This window comes from Sinohyriopsis cumingii, chromosome 6 (assembly GCF_028554795.1).
Source record: "Sinohyriopsis cumingii isolate HCF-2022 chromosome 6, ASM2855479v2, whole genome shotgun sequence".
In the NCBI taxonomy this organism is placed as follows: domain Eukaryota; kingdom Metazoa; phylum Mollusca; class Bivalvia; order Unionida; family Unionidae; genus Sinohyriopsis; species Sinohyriopsis cumingii.
The window spans coordinates 73,286,559-73,301,837 of NC_142966.1; the positions used below are offsets into that span (position 1 = coordinate 73,286,559).

The window sequence follows — 15,279 nt, forward strand, 5'->3', positions numbered from 1 at the left end:
TTGCCCTCTCTGCTGCTTTAACAGACATTTTGCAAGGAAGTTGTTTGCCTCCAAAATCTTTCCGGAAATACTCGTCTAACTGGGGTGGATGTGGTGGTGTTTAGAGTAAGTTAATTCGCTTCATGACTTTATTCACGATTGTTAAATCCCTTTCTTATCTCTCTACCTCTAAAGGCAATACGCAGGTAGTACTCATACAGCAAATAGAATCAACGGTAATTAATTGTAGAGTTGAAATATTTATGTTTTAATATAATATGTACCTAAATGCTGCATATATTGCACTCATATATCCGTTGTGAGACATTGGCAAATGTAGGAAGGCACCAATGGCATTCTATACAGGTAAATCAGTAAAAACATCATATAAATAACTATGAAGTGGATGCTAAGACAGTAAAGGATACTTACCTGTATGTATCAAGACATAGCAGAAATTATGCAGCAATATTAAATTTGTTTTCTATATCACACATCAGACCTTCGCTGATTAATATGGCTTAAGCAGTATGTGGAGACGACATTGCGACCCAAATAGGTATGTACCAAGGATGCCTAAGTGTGTCAAGATGGCAAAGTGATAAAACCAAAAAGTCAGAAACTTTGTTGTTGACAATAAAAAGAACACAAAAGTTGTAAATTTAAATAATCTAGTAAACTTCCCTTTGAAGATGACACTCCAACTTGTTTTGAGGTAGAAAACTTCCAAACCATATTGCATGGATTTGTGAGACCCATCTAAGATGGCTACCAATACACTCATTTGTGATGTCAGATTGGCAACATTTTCATTTGAGAACATAATACAAGTTACAAGGGTTTTATCAAAATGGCATGGAGGATTAGAGAGAACAAGATTTATAAGATGGTTATGATGATATTCATACTAGATTTCAGATCAATACCCTTTTCAATTAGGTTCATCTATTTGTTGTAACAAGAGCTTTTGGTGAAAACCCATCTTTATACAACCATCTGTTAAGTAAGAGTGGTGACATTTTCCTATATGACACCATGGCATCGATACGGATGTCAAACTATCATCAATATGATTTAGAACCATCTATCTGTCATAAAAAGCCGTTACTCAAAACTGCATGTCGATTTTCAAGGTGACCACCTTGATGAATATATCAGGTGTTCTAGAAGTACCATTTTCATTTAGGACCAACAAGACCTGTTAACTTTAAGTGCAACGGTGTGCCAAGTTTCATCACTTTCCTCCTAGTAGTTTTAAAGGAGAATCAATAAAAAAAACCACAACTGCTTACCAGATAACGATGCATGCAGGTCCATTGACTTAAGCTGTCTTCATCAAGACAGAATAAAAATGCCCTCTAATAATATCGTTAAGAAAAAGGAAACTGAACACAAGTTTTTCATTTTTTATTTTATTTAGCATAGACTAAATATGCAAAACAGTGCTTGAAAGTAAATCACAGACATGTAACATTGAGAGCCGTGAGGCTGTGTGTAATTTGTAAAAGATGAAATTAGTCAAATTGGTTGACATAACAATATTCAGTAATGAAACACCTAGAACATTCAGTTATTTTTATTTTCCTAAAAGGCCAGTGAGATATGTCATAGCCAGTTTCAAGTGCCAAATGCTGAGATAAGGCAACTCTACTGAAAATCTCTACATATATATAACCTCTGCTCTTACCTGTTCTATAAACAAGCGATTGACAGAGATAAATAACATCAGTTTTATCTTAAGTCTTAACTAATCTTCATTTCCATATTAATTTGACAAAGTATGCATTGGAAGGCCAAAATATTTTTACCATTAGTAAACAGTCGTCTTCACAAGAGCCTCTGGAGTCCAATACCCATGTAATCATTTAAAATACTATTAATAATAAATACTGAAAATGTTCAAATTAAAGCAAAAGAATCAATTCCAATGATTATGGTGCTGCAGATGTATGTATTCATGTGTAAAATTTACATAATATTTTTGCTTTACATTAATTTATTCCAAATTTACCTGTTAAATAAACTAAACTAAAACACAACATAAAAACTTAATACAGCCCAAGTTTTTTCATGGACTTTTCAAAAACTACCAAAAGTTTTGGAATGTCTTTTCTTACATAAATTAATTTTCTCCATATTTACTACGTTTATCATTACATATTTAAATAAAACAGAAGAAGAAACAAGTGGTTCAACGGGACCTGATATTGCCCACCTGGCTTACACAGGTTTACAGCTTAAGGGAGGTAACAAACTAGAGCAATCAGATTCAAAATCACCGTATTAATAACAACTAATATTGCCCATTTTCAAAAACATCTGAAACCTTATAAGCATACATTTAAAATTTGCTAAAAACTGAGTCACAAGTATGTCCTCCAGAGTGGTAACAAACTCAATCAAATGCAAGATTTCCTCATCAATAATTGTGGATCTTGCCCATTCTCGAAAACATCCGAAACCCTACGGATACAAGCATCGAAAATGATAACAAGCTCATTCAATCAGATGCAAGATCACATCATTAACAGGTGTGGATCTTGATCATTTTCAAACTCATGAGATCTTGTTAATAAAAGTCTATATTCTATGTCTGCTTGAAATTGGACCAGAAATATGGCTTCCCAAGTGGTAGCAAAGTCAGCAATCAGACGCAAGATCACCCAATTAATAAGCATAAATCTCACTCATTATTAAACTCATTAGCAGTTTTGATGATACAACCCATATTCCCAAATAACTGAAATTAAATAAAAATTATGGATGGAAGAGTGATAACAAGAAATTATTGACATTCAGGTGACACACGCCAGGACAGAACCCTAACCTTACAGACCGCTTGGTCTTATGACCAGGTGAGCAAGAAGCAAATAACTAACATGCCACTATAGCAGAGGGATGCTACTCCATCTTTGATCCACTTGTTTTTTCCCATTTTATTTATATCTTTTTTTCCTGAAATTACCTGAATGAGAAAATTTCTTTGTTAAAAAAGTATCCATAATATTTTAATCAAGTTGTACATTTTGCATTCTCTCTGAACAATCTGAAGAAATTAGGGCAAAATCAAATGAGTTTATTTATTTTGATAATCTAAACTGTTTCCAAAAGCTCTGGATTTGCACTGACTATCTTTCACAACATCCCAATAGGCCACCACTTTGGCATACATGACATGTGCCAAACATGTGATTACAAAATGATAAATATAACTGTACTGCAATACTTCAAAATTAATTAGTTACAAATACAAACTGTTTTATTAATAGAAAATATTTTGGACTTGTTTAGACATATAAAGCAAAACTACTCTGCTAAAAGATTTTTATTTATAACAAGATTACTTGGGAATTTCCTTAAAAAACCTTAATACTTACCACCAGAAAAAAAACCTCTAAAATTTAGCATTTTGTATCTGACAAAAAATATGTGTGCATATATATATATATATATATATATATATATATATATATTTATATTTACTTACCAAGTCAAGCTGATAGTTCATATGATTAAGCAGATTTAGTTTATTCTGCTAAAAGACAGATTTCTTATTGCAAAATATAAATTCTATCCACACTACATAATGCAATGTAAGACCAAAGTTAAAAGTCAAACAAGAACAAAAACTAAAAGCTCCATACAAACTGTACAGGAAACAATTGTGCAAACTGACCTTGACCCAGGTCCTCTGCAGCAAAATAAAAAAATTTGGTTTCAGTCCAATTAGTCCTCCAAAAGTTATGGATCCAGAATGAAACATGATGAAAGAGTAACTATATCCACTCCAGCATTATGATGCGGGCATTAAAAAACATCAAGTCTATTGAGAGGAATACAATACTCTCGAGATGTTTGAGTACTACTCATCAGAGATGATTACCCAAATGACCCATGTTAATTATGTCCTAGTGATATGACTCGTACAAATTTTCCAACATCAGAACTCTTTATACAGCATGTCATCATAAGCAAACAAGCAACTGAATACATATATAGTGTTGCAGTACATCATAAAGAAAAGTCTGATGACTTCAACAATTTTACCCACAAGCTCTACAATTATTTATATTTAAATTAACACATCAAGAAAGCTTTAATTGTAACAAGTCTCAGCACAATAATTACCTTCCTATTACTTGAACTCTTTCCTTTTTACATTTTCCAAGATCTATATTATTGTTGCTGATTTTTTAAAATTTGAAAGTGCCAAAAATAAATAAGCTGAACAACTGTTATCAAATAAATGTTACCTTATTAAGTAGTGTAGACATTTGATTTTCAAAATGTTAATCATGTCTTTTAAGTTTTACTAGCATTTTCACTCTTTTAGAAAGAAAATCTGCAACGAAAGATGTCTAGAAGATATTTTGCCCAGTAAGAGCTGTTCATCTTAATTCTGTATTGTTATCCTTGTGTCTGTTTATAAGTTATACAATTTGTATTGTTATCCTTATGTCTGTTTATAAGTTATACTATTTGTATTGTTATCCTTGTCTGTTTATAAGTTATACAATTTGTATTGTTATCCTTATGTCTGTTTATAAGTTATACTATTTGTATTGTTATTCTTGTGTCTGTTTATAAGTTTTACAATTTGTATTGTTATCCTTGTGTGTTTGTAAGTTATACAATTTGTTGTTATCCTTGTGTCTGTTTATAAGTTATACAATTTGTTGTTATCCTTGTGTCTGTTTATAAGTTATACAATGTATTGATATTCCTGTAAATTTGATTGGTATTAATTTCCCTGAAGTAGTTTTTACTTAATGAAGCTAACAAGTTTTTATTGTTTTTTCCTTCAAAAACAAATGTAAAGAGTAAAGTAACAAAGACAGAAATGGTAAAAATTGAAAACTGCTATGACATGAAAATCTAATCAAGTACATGTACACATATATACAGCTAAACACAAATATACCTACCAAATTTACATTATCTAACTCTGGTGCTTTATGCTTAATCAAGTTAACAAGGTCTGTGTAAAATATGAATGTTCTAAATCTCAAAAATGTGTTTAACAAACCAGAGCTTGAGGTACAGGCAGGTCTGAGATCACTCACCTGACATCTTCCTAATATACAATACAATTTACTTGAAGAAAATATCAAAAAGGGCATATCTGAAGAACTCAGTCCATCAGTGCTATTTTTTGCACACAGCTTGGAAGATTATAGTGTATGTAGGTGGTTCTTGTACATGTGCCCAATAAGGTTTTACTTTTCTGGCCCATTTTTAATGACTTTTTTTTTCCTCCTGACCATTCTTTCAAAATTTAATGAAAAATCTTGTGTATAAACACCCACGTCTTTCTGTGTATCCCACATTACAAACATGAAAAACTCAAGTTGGAATCCAGATTTTTTTATAAACATTTTTGGGGCATTTTTATCTGCTTATGTTAAAACTTTCTTTTAAACTTACTCATCCCAAATTTTGTTATCTTGTTTTTATGGTATACTTTTTCTTAATTTTTATGCTGAAACTTTCTTTTATCCAGCTGCCAAACAAGAAGCCGCAAGTTCAAAACTTGTGGCAGCATCCCAAATGAATTTTTTTTTTTTTTTTTTTTTGGGGGGGGGGTAATTTTCATGCTCAAACTTTCTTTTAAGCTTGCTCATCCCAATGTTTTATATTTTTTTAAAACTTTTTTTAATTCCCATCCTAGGATGGGCAATTAATCTGGTCATCAAATAAAGGGTGTATTTGGGGAATTAAGTTCATCAACACTTTTTACCTCACATTACTTGGTAGATTTTTGTAAACGTTTAAGGCTAGATATGTGGTTTGTGCTCTGAAATTTTTTTTGTCCCTGAACTTCAGCACAGTGCATGGGCATGTTGCTTACCATTTGTCAGTCTATCTGTTCATCCGTCAGTCTGTCTATTCATGAAAAAGTGGTGATTGTTTCTTCTCTCACATTGCTTGGAGGTTTTCAATTATATGTTGTAGGCTAGATACTACATACATGTATTTATGTGGTTTATATACCTGATTTATGAAGATGCAGCAGGAGGTTTTACTTTCTACCTCTGGTTCTTTTTGCTGACTTTTCAACAATCCTATAAAATATTAGAAAGACCTTTATGCCAGGATGCTTTCTTTCAAATTTGGTAAAATTTTGTTCAGGAGATTTTGATATATTAAAGGTTTTTCTGTTTTAAATCATGGTGGCCATATTGGATGATAGATAAGCACCCAATGAACAAATTTTAAAGGCTTTGATGCCGGAACTCACACCAAGTAGTGGAATGGTTCTTGACATAAAGTTGTAAATAGGTGTGAATAAATCACTTACACCAGACACAGGACCATACTACAAGTTCTACTGGCCTTATGACCAGGTGACAAAAAGTTGCAGTTCTATGACATATGATGACAATATAGAGCTAGTTACTGAAACAACTGTGGACAAAGATATGCAGTACAGTGCAGGACAAATGGACAGACATACAAAGCACAATAATGAGGTTGATGTTAACAGACATACAGAGTACAGTGCTTTGGACTATACTAAGCAGATATGGACTATATTGAGACAAACGAGGACTACACCAAGATAGCTAATCCTATGTGGCATTCAATATGGCAGCTTCAGTTTGCTATTGTTTGCCAAGTTTTGTCTCCATAAGGAGCAGGTTCTCATCTTTAGCTGCAATTTCTGCATCTCTCTGTATCAGCTGTAAATGGCAAAAAAGAAGTGGAAAGTTAAATTTCCCATTAGGATGATGACAATCAATGTTTTCCCTTTTATACATTTCTGATAGTAATCTCATGGCTTGCTTGTTATAAAAAAATTTATTATCATTTGGTCCACTCACAGACTGATGTCATTTTTTTATAGGTCAAGACAGACTGGTAGTAAAGTAAACAAAAGAAAAGTCACTGAAGTATAAGGGGTATTGGTAGGTCATTGTGACTTGGTTTGGGCAAGGATTTTGGATAGTGATATTTCATGGTATTAAGTGTCAATCCACACTCAGTTGCATATACTGTGAAAGAAAGAAATTATGTATTTTTGAAACAAGAAAAATCTTTGTCCTTCTTAATAAGTTGGAGTATACCAGATTGGCAACCAGAAGGGTTGGGGTTCATATTTTGCCCTGACCGGACTGAGAAAGCTGCCAAAGTACAAAATCTGGGCAAGACAACTACTTCAATTAGTTTGACACAATAAAATTATTGATGTGTTTATATGCTGTCAAAACTTATCAATCAAGTTTCGGATTAATCTTTTCAAACAGGGAATTAAACAGAAAATAAGTTTTAAATATCTGGAATAACAGGGATAAGAATCAGAGTTCAAAATTCTCCCATGTCAGTATTTCTATTCGTTATCATCATCATCATCAATCCAATAACCCAATAAGTCGTTGGCGAACCACAATTGACTTTGAAATTACAACCAGTTCTATTTTAGTATTTCTTTTAGTAAAGTTAAATCTCATTGTCAAATTTTGCTAAGTTAGTACATGTACTTGCAGACCAATAATTCTGTCTCTTATCAATATTTTATTCTCATGTCATTCTTGGATACAGATACTGGTATGCATGGCTGTTTGGTGAGGTTGGCCCTACAAAGTGTCTGAGGTACTTACGCATATGCATCACTCAAAAATCACATAATACACAGTGATAAGTCATTCTATTATTCATTGATCACTAATTTTATACTAAGATAACGATTTTACTCACCTTCAACGAGTTTCATTTCCAAGACACCCCCACCCCAATCAATGGTTTATGACTCAAAATACTCCATATTCATTTTTTTCACCAGGTGGGGAGGTAATCAAATTTCAGCACTCTTGGTGAAGCCTAACAGCAGATGCTGCCATCACATGATTTGGGACTATCAAACTTGAGCATTTCACTTGCATTTGAATCTTATTAGCTTTCAGATCTAATTAGGTCTTGCAATGTGAGAAGTTATGAAATTACAGATATTGAGAAAACTCGATTTTTGATCCATGGACAGTATTTTGAACTAGAAAAAATTGCAGTAAATTTTCTTTGAACTTATTTGAAAATACACAAGGGGAGTACTGATGTAACTGTTAACAGCTTGGTATTAGGATTACGTTTACCAACACTTTCATTTCCTTCAAGTACTAGGCAAAACTGGCTCAGTTAGATGCACAATCATCTCCTTCACATACTGCTAAAACAAATGTGCCGTGTCTCAGTTATTATTATTTAAAATGTATTTGTATTAAATGGATGTGAAATTGTGATTAATCCCCTGTGGATGGGACTAGCTGTTATGGGTTACACAAATTTCCATTAACTCTCAAGTTGAATGTATCACATGTACAAGAACTGGCATACATAATCAGTGATCGAAGTGTTAAGATATGTTAGAATACTGGGACACCTGGGTGATGTCCTAAAGTATTTCCATGTCCTCAGGAAGACAGTCCCCTAGGTCATAACATAGAAACTGTTGAAACCACTACTTCTATTACCAGATATACACTTAATGAACATGAAAATACAACAATATACATGGAAATGACATTAGCTCCTGGGTCATAATTTGGAAACTATTCTCACACTATACTTACATATAATTATCTGACCACTAATTATTTTACAGCCAATTAACCAGTCTACAGGTGGAGGAATAAAGAAAAAGAGTAATGTGTTGAGATGCAGCCATTGACAGATATCAATGTAATATAGCTGACAACAAATAATTGTTTCTCTTTGGACATCCTGTATTTAATATCCTAACAGTGAATTATCAAAAGGATCTCTTGGTACCAAACAATCATATTAGGTGCAGACAAGCTGTTCCTCAGTTTAACAGCAGGAAGCCAAAACATAGCAATGGAACACTTGTTTTTCAAGGCTGAAAAAGATTCCCCTAACTCTAATGAATGGAAATGTAAATAGTTTGTATGCCAATCTAATACTTTTTTCCCCATATATTTGTATTAAGTTCTGTTGGAAATGAATTAGTGGTCTGCTCTCTATACACTTACTGGGCTTCACAAAAAATCCAGATCTCCAACAGACATTTGCCTTGAGGTAGCACTTATCCTTAGGAACCTACCCAAGTGACTCAAATTATGAGGTAGAGGTTAAGACAAAATAAGCTTGGAATATGTACCTAGAAGTTTTTTTAAACTTTATTAAAAGCTTCCTCTTTTGTTTTTTTTATTTGTCTCAGTTCTTCTTTCTTATGTTGATCAGCCTGTCCAGTTATAACTGACTGGAGAGAATGGGAGCCTGTATTAATGGTCTCCGCCATGTCATAATTATACATTCACAATGATCAAATTCACTCTGTCACAAGACTTTCTGTCATGTATATGGCACTATTAATAGTTGAAATGCGTGTTATTTACTAAAAACAGTTAGGACAGTTTCAACAACTTTTTTTTCTTCTTCAGAGTTGTAATTTAGCATCATATGGTAAACAATGAGAGTTGATAATTTAGACATATGCTATAATTTCAATGGAGACAGCTTTATTAAAGATATATCTAGCATTTACAAGTTTGCATGCTAATTTTGTGTAATGCAAATATACATTTATCTGCATGTATCTATCCACCAAGTGTTTCAAATGCTACAACTCAAATGCAGTACAAGCCTAACACAGTGCAAACATATGGTAAATAGATGGCAGCTACCGGCCTGCACTTGGACATTCAGACCAAGCGAGGCATTGACAGTTTGCACCATTTCAGTGTTTGTAATACATCTTGATGAGTCGTGGGTTCAGAACCTTTTATCACATAAAAATGTAAATGAACACGAGGCCAAAATATGAAATTTTGCATTTGGCTCTCACTAACCTACAATAAGCACAAGACCCAATAACCATGCGAAAAAATTAATCGCCATTATAATTGTTGTTGTTGTTACTATTATCATAATTATTATTATTGTTGGTGTTCATGCTTTTGTAATGGTTAGGTCCCTTACCTATTATTGATTGGAAAAAAATGAAATATTTGTAAGAGTAATACTAATGCTAGTTCACTATAATTGTCATTATCATCATCATTCTTGTTTTTTTTTTAGTGATTTTGCTCTTCATCCTTTTATTACCCGGTACTCCTATCTGTTATTGTTGCCATTGTTGTAGCTGTTGCTAAGAATGGATTTCTTGACTATTACAGAACATATATGGATGGAAAATGAAAGAAGTTTGTAAAAGACCCCATTTTCTATCAATATATAAACAAAAAATATGGTGATTTTTAAAAAATATTTTGTTTGATGTCCCCTAGATTGTCATCTTGAAAGAGTATTTCTGGACAATGATCTTCAGGATGCAATAACAGTTATAGAATTCTAGCAGTCATGTCATCATTTTAGAGGATTGATAGCTAAATGCCCATCTCCTAAATTAATTTCTTTTCCTTAAGACCCTTTGGCACAGTTAGTGTTTGGGGGCTGTTTATGAGACACCCCTTAGAAATAGCTCTAGCTAAGTGTTTAACATGGAAAGAAAGTTTTAAACCAAAGTAAAATGTTTGCCTTGTAATATCTGAAGATGCATCGAAAGTTCAGAGATATTTAGAAAGCTAAGATCACCTGTTCAAATTTTGTTATGTTTATTCTTAACAAGACATCTGATGGTGATATTGTTATACTTCCATAAAAGAATAGAAATAATGATCACAAAGATTTCAAATACAGAATATACGACTTCTCTTTAACAAGGCCAGCATATATTGTTGATAATGATAGTGTGTTCATGTAAGTTTAATATGATACATCTATTTATCAGGGACATTAAAAATATTTTAATATTGCATCTTTATCCGGATGAGTTAGCAGTACCCTTGATATATCACATATCTATCCATCTGTCTGTAACTCTATCTCCTGAACTACAGGGTGGAAGATCACCAAACTTTGTGCATAAGTCACACTTGAACACCATCTGCATGATGGATATAGTTTTATTTATCTTTTTGCTCAACCCCTGCAGCAATGCATGGACATACAATACTTTAGTAGCTGTATCCTACTTGAAAACATTAGTGGCCATTCATATTTTTTGGTTGCCAAGCCCTCATAATTCAGTCACCATAAACATTGTGAGCATAAATCAATTAATTGGGGAAATAATGGCAGAAGGTGACAGAAAGTTTTTATTTAAGCTGATGAAAGAGAAAAAAATTCTGTCTGTAAAAATATAGTTATAAGAAGATAGATGCATTGAGGGCAAAATATATATTGTATAAAAATGTAGGATTTACCATGCCTGTCACTAGCTCTAATTTTATTCTATCAATATAAGTTTAAGGATACTATTCATTATACTATCTTGACTTTGCATTTTTTTAGCCTTTGATTAAGTACAAGAATTTGATAATGGACACATTTTGAATTTTCTATCTGTCACTCTTTGTTTAGGATTCACAAACTGAATAATCTTGTAGCTTCTGTCATATATGGTCCTACCAGCAGACCTTACCAAACTGTTTTCTTTACCTGTCTAGCCACATGTTGAAAGTAAACTTCTCACAGAGGAGGCTTCATCCGGTTTTGGGACTTTATTGATTGTGGTTGAACTGTTTCTTTGAATATTGGTGAGCGCCCTTGTAAAACGCTTTGTTTGCTATTGTAGGAATTGTCCCATAAGAACTGGATAAGTGTTTATATTCTTTAAATCAATTTTCACAACTTCAGCCCTCCTTCCTCCCTCCCAAACAAATGGAAATGGTGAGTTTTTACTATACAGACTCCATATTGATAATGAAAACAAGTCATGCTGGGTAAACATGATCTACTGTATTTTTCTCCACAGCCGACTTAATTCTTCTGTTAAGCTAAAGGTTGCTTTTACCATTCTTTTCTTAACCTCAGTTTCACTACGATTCGTGTTTATTTTGCAGACCAGCTGGTCGGGACAGTGAGAAGAAAGCAGCAGTTTTACAGGAAAATTCATCAAGTATGAAGCCAACTGATTTGTTTGAAGATGTTATAACCAGACAAGTTACAAGAAAGATAAATATATAAATATATTAGAGCTTCTTCTGGTGAGGACTACATGATACATTTTTTAAAATTCTGATGTTTGTGTGTGTGATTTGGATTTTTAACATAGATTTAACAATGTTTCAGTTGTATCACTACAGTGTCTGCAATGTAGCAGTTGAAAGTGATGTTTAGCACTGGGGCATCAAGCCGCAGACATGAAGCATGATGTCCCACCCAGTTACATTATCCTGACACCAGGCCGACCAGTCCTAACGCTGACCTCTTAATGCTGAGCGCCAAGCAAGGTTGCTGTTCGTACCATTTTTGTAAGTCTTTGGTATGACTCGACCAGGGTTAAATCCCCATCCTCCTGCATCTGAGGCAGATGCTCTCAGCAGATATGCCACCAGAGTGGTTTATGGTTGTTATTTGGGACAGATATTAGTGTATATGGTTCTCTTAGATGAGGTAGGCTGAATTTGGGCCTACAAAGTATCAGAAACACCAGAAAATTACATTTATAATAAACACTTGTGTATCTCTAGAAAATTACATTTATATTACACGTGTCTCAAGAAAATCACATTTGTAATACACACATATATGTATCACTAGAAAATTACATTTATAATACACACTTGTGTATCACTAGAAAATTACATTTATATTACACACTTGTGTATCACTAGAAAATTACATTTATATTACACACTTGTGTATCACTAGAAAATTACATTTATATTACACACTTGTGTATCTCTAGAAAATTACATTTATATTACATGTGTCTCAAGAAAATCACATTTGTAATACACACGTATATGTGTCAGTAGAAAATAAAATTTATAATTCTACACATAAATGTATGACTAGAAAATCACATTTTTAATACACAGGAATAAAAGTAAATGATTTTTCTATTCATCCATCACTAATCTGAAACTAAAATGACAATTTTACTCACTTTCAGTGAGTTGAATTTACAAGACTTCCCTAATGTATGGTTTATTACTCAAAATACTTCATTTTGGCGCCTCTCTCTAGTGGAGAGCATTATTGATGGAGCCTGACAATCGATGATACCATAATGCGACTTGAGATTATCAACGGTTGCCTGTTTCACTAGCTTTTTAGCCTTCAGATCTACAGAAGTCGCATATTGTGAGAATTTATGAAATTACAGATTATTGAGGAAAACTGAGGTCTTTTTGATCAGTGGAACTAGATAAAGACTACAGTAAATTTTCTTTGGCACTGACTTGAAAATACAGATTCAGTGATCTCCACTGGTGTGTTAAATGCATGGCATTAGAATTACTTTTACCAAAAGCTGAATTTCCCATATGTATTTTTTAGTAAATGACAAGGAACTAACTCTTGACAGCAATACTGGCACTATTAATATTAATAACAATGATAATATTACAAGTGATAATGGTAGGAAGAACACCATCTATAGTAACAAGAATGGCAATGATTATATTGAAAGAAAATGGGGTCTTTTAAACACTTCTTTCATTTTCCATCCATATATGTACCGTAATAGGCAAGAAATCCATTCTTAGCAACAGCAACAACAATGGCAACAATAACAGATAGGAGTACTGGGTAATAAAAGGATGAAGAACAAAATCAGTAAAAAGAACTATGATGATGATGATGACAGTGATAGTGAACTAGCATTATAATGATCTGGAAGATAGGTTAACATTCATTGTTATTTTAGAAATATGTATCTTTTGCATCAGATTTAATACAAAATAAATTGTTCTCTTAACAGACATCAGCACTGCTAAAATGTTTGGGTTTATTTCAATTTTCAACGACTTTTAAAGACTTCAGGGTAATTTGCTCAATTTTCTCAAACTTTCAAGGCCTTGAAAATGCTTCTTCATTTTTCCCAAACTGTCAAAGAAATTCAAAGACCATATGAACCCTGTAAGTTGTGTGCACATTGCATTGTGGGTATTTGTGTACACAAGTATGATGTCTGTGAAATCAACCCATAAGCTGTATGCAAATTTATTTGGAATCTATCAATCCTTGGTAAGGTAATGTTGCAGAAACAAAGTCAGGAAAGAGTGCAATCAGTGGCCTAAACTCCTGTAAATGATGTCATCTAATGCCAGAAAGCAATCTAATTCAAGATCATCTCATTATAAAGATTTAGTCCAATTTCGGGTTGAATTCAAGAATAACAACAAAGTGGCCAATATGCATTTGTCAAAATTGGTGTTATTCTTGAGTATCACCATGTTTCCAATTGTGGCAAAAGGGACAGGTGATGACCTTTCCAATTATGGCAAAAGGGACAGGTCATGACCTGACTCGGTGGCCAATCTTGCAACACAGTAAAAGTCTATTTGACTCTTCATTTCTAGTTAGTGAACGTATTGCTATAAGGTAGGGATTTCAATAGTTTCAAAGTTAAGAAGCAAAGGCAAGTCCCCATCTCTATTATATGACCCAATGTCGTGTGTTGGATGCATAGTTTATCTCTTCATGCCCTTAAATGTAGATCTGGCTACTGATTGGGGATCTTAACAGTTTCCAAGTTATATATTTGCTTGTACTGGATACTGCACATTAAGCAAACTGCATGCTATTTTATGGTAAAGTGTAATTGATTTCAGTTACTATGATATGTCACCCATAAAACAATGTGTCATAAATTCAAATGTTTGATTAGTACCTAAAAACTGACCTAAGAGTATAATTGAACCAAGGATGTATGAACAAAAGGATTAATGTACAAGTGTAACACTATATACCTCTGTTATATTTATGGAAAGGCATAGAAAGCCATAGATCTGTCAAGGACTGACATGGATACAATTCAAATGAAACTTCTTGATATGTCACTGACTAAATTCGAAATGTTTTTCTCTCACATCAGTCTCCAAGGCTGAGTCAAAAGTTGACTGAAATAAAAGAATAAGTAAAATCATCCACTTGCAATCATGTCAGTGGCACTAGAGTTAAGTCAATCCATACATTAACAGCATTTAAAAACCTTGCATCATTTGATGTTGACACATGACCAAGATTCTTGAATTTTAATTGATTTGTACGTTATTTGACTCCAAAAGCATTTAGCTTTATAAAAATCTCTTCCATTTTTAAGTAACTGTCTGGTTTGGAAAGAAAAAAACTTTAAAAAAAACATTCCTTGAAAAGGAATGATGCTAATGGCTGAAAAGAATGTTCAGGAATCCATGATAAGCCTTTTTATACTATCCTTTGAGTCATTTTTAATGTTCTGTATTGAAACTACCGATATTATCGACAACCACCAGCATATGATATTTGGTAAGATAAATATTTTCTTATATGTTCATGAGATAGTTTTAAATAATC

At 33.1% G+C, this 15,279-nt stretch overlaps 1 protein-coding gene across 4 annotated transcripts in view; it reads right to left on the reverse strand.

Moving 5' to 3' along the window:
* Positions 1-1,371: 1,371 nt before the first annotated feature.
* LOC149797204 (baculoviral IAP repeat-containing protein 2-like) overlaps positions 1,372-15,279 on the reverse strand; it is a 162,783-nt gene continuing 148,875 nt past the window's right edge. For all 4 annotated transcript variants that reach the window (XM_089961892.1, XM_089961894.1, XM_089961891.1 and 1 more), the window contains 2 exons: positions 14,694-14,843; positions 1,372-6,659 (listed from right to left, as the gene is read on the reverse strand). The gene's annotated coding sequence lies outside the window, so the exon portion shown is untranslated. The remainder of the gene's footprint in view (positions 6,660-14,693; positions 14,844-15,279) is intronic.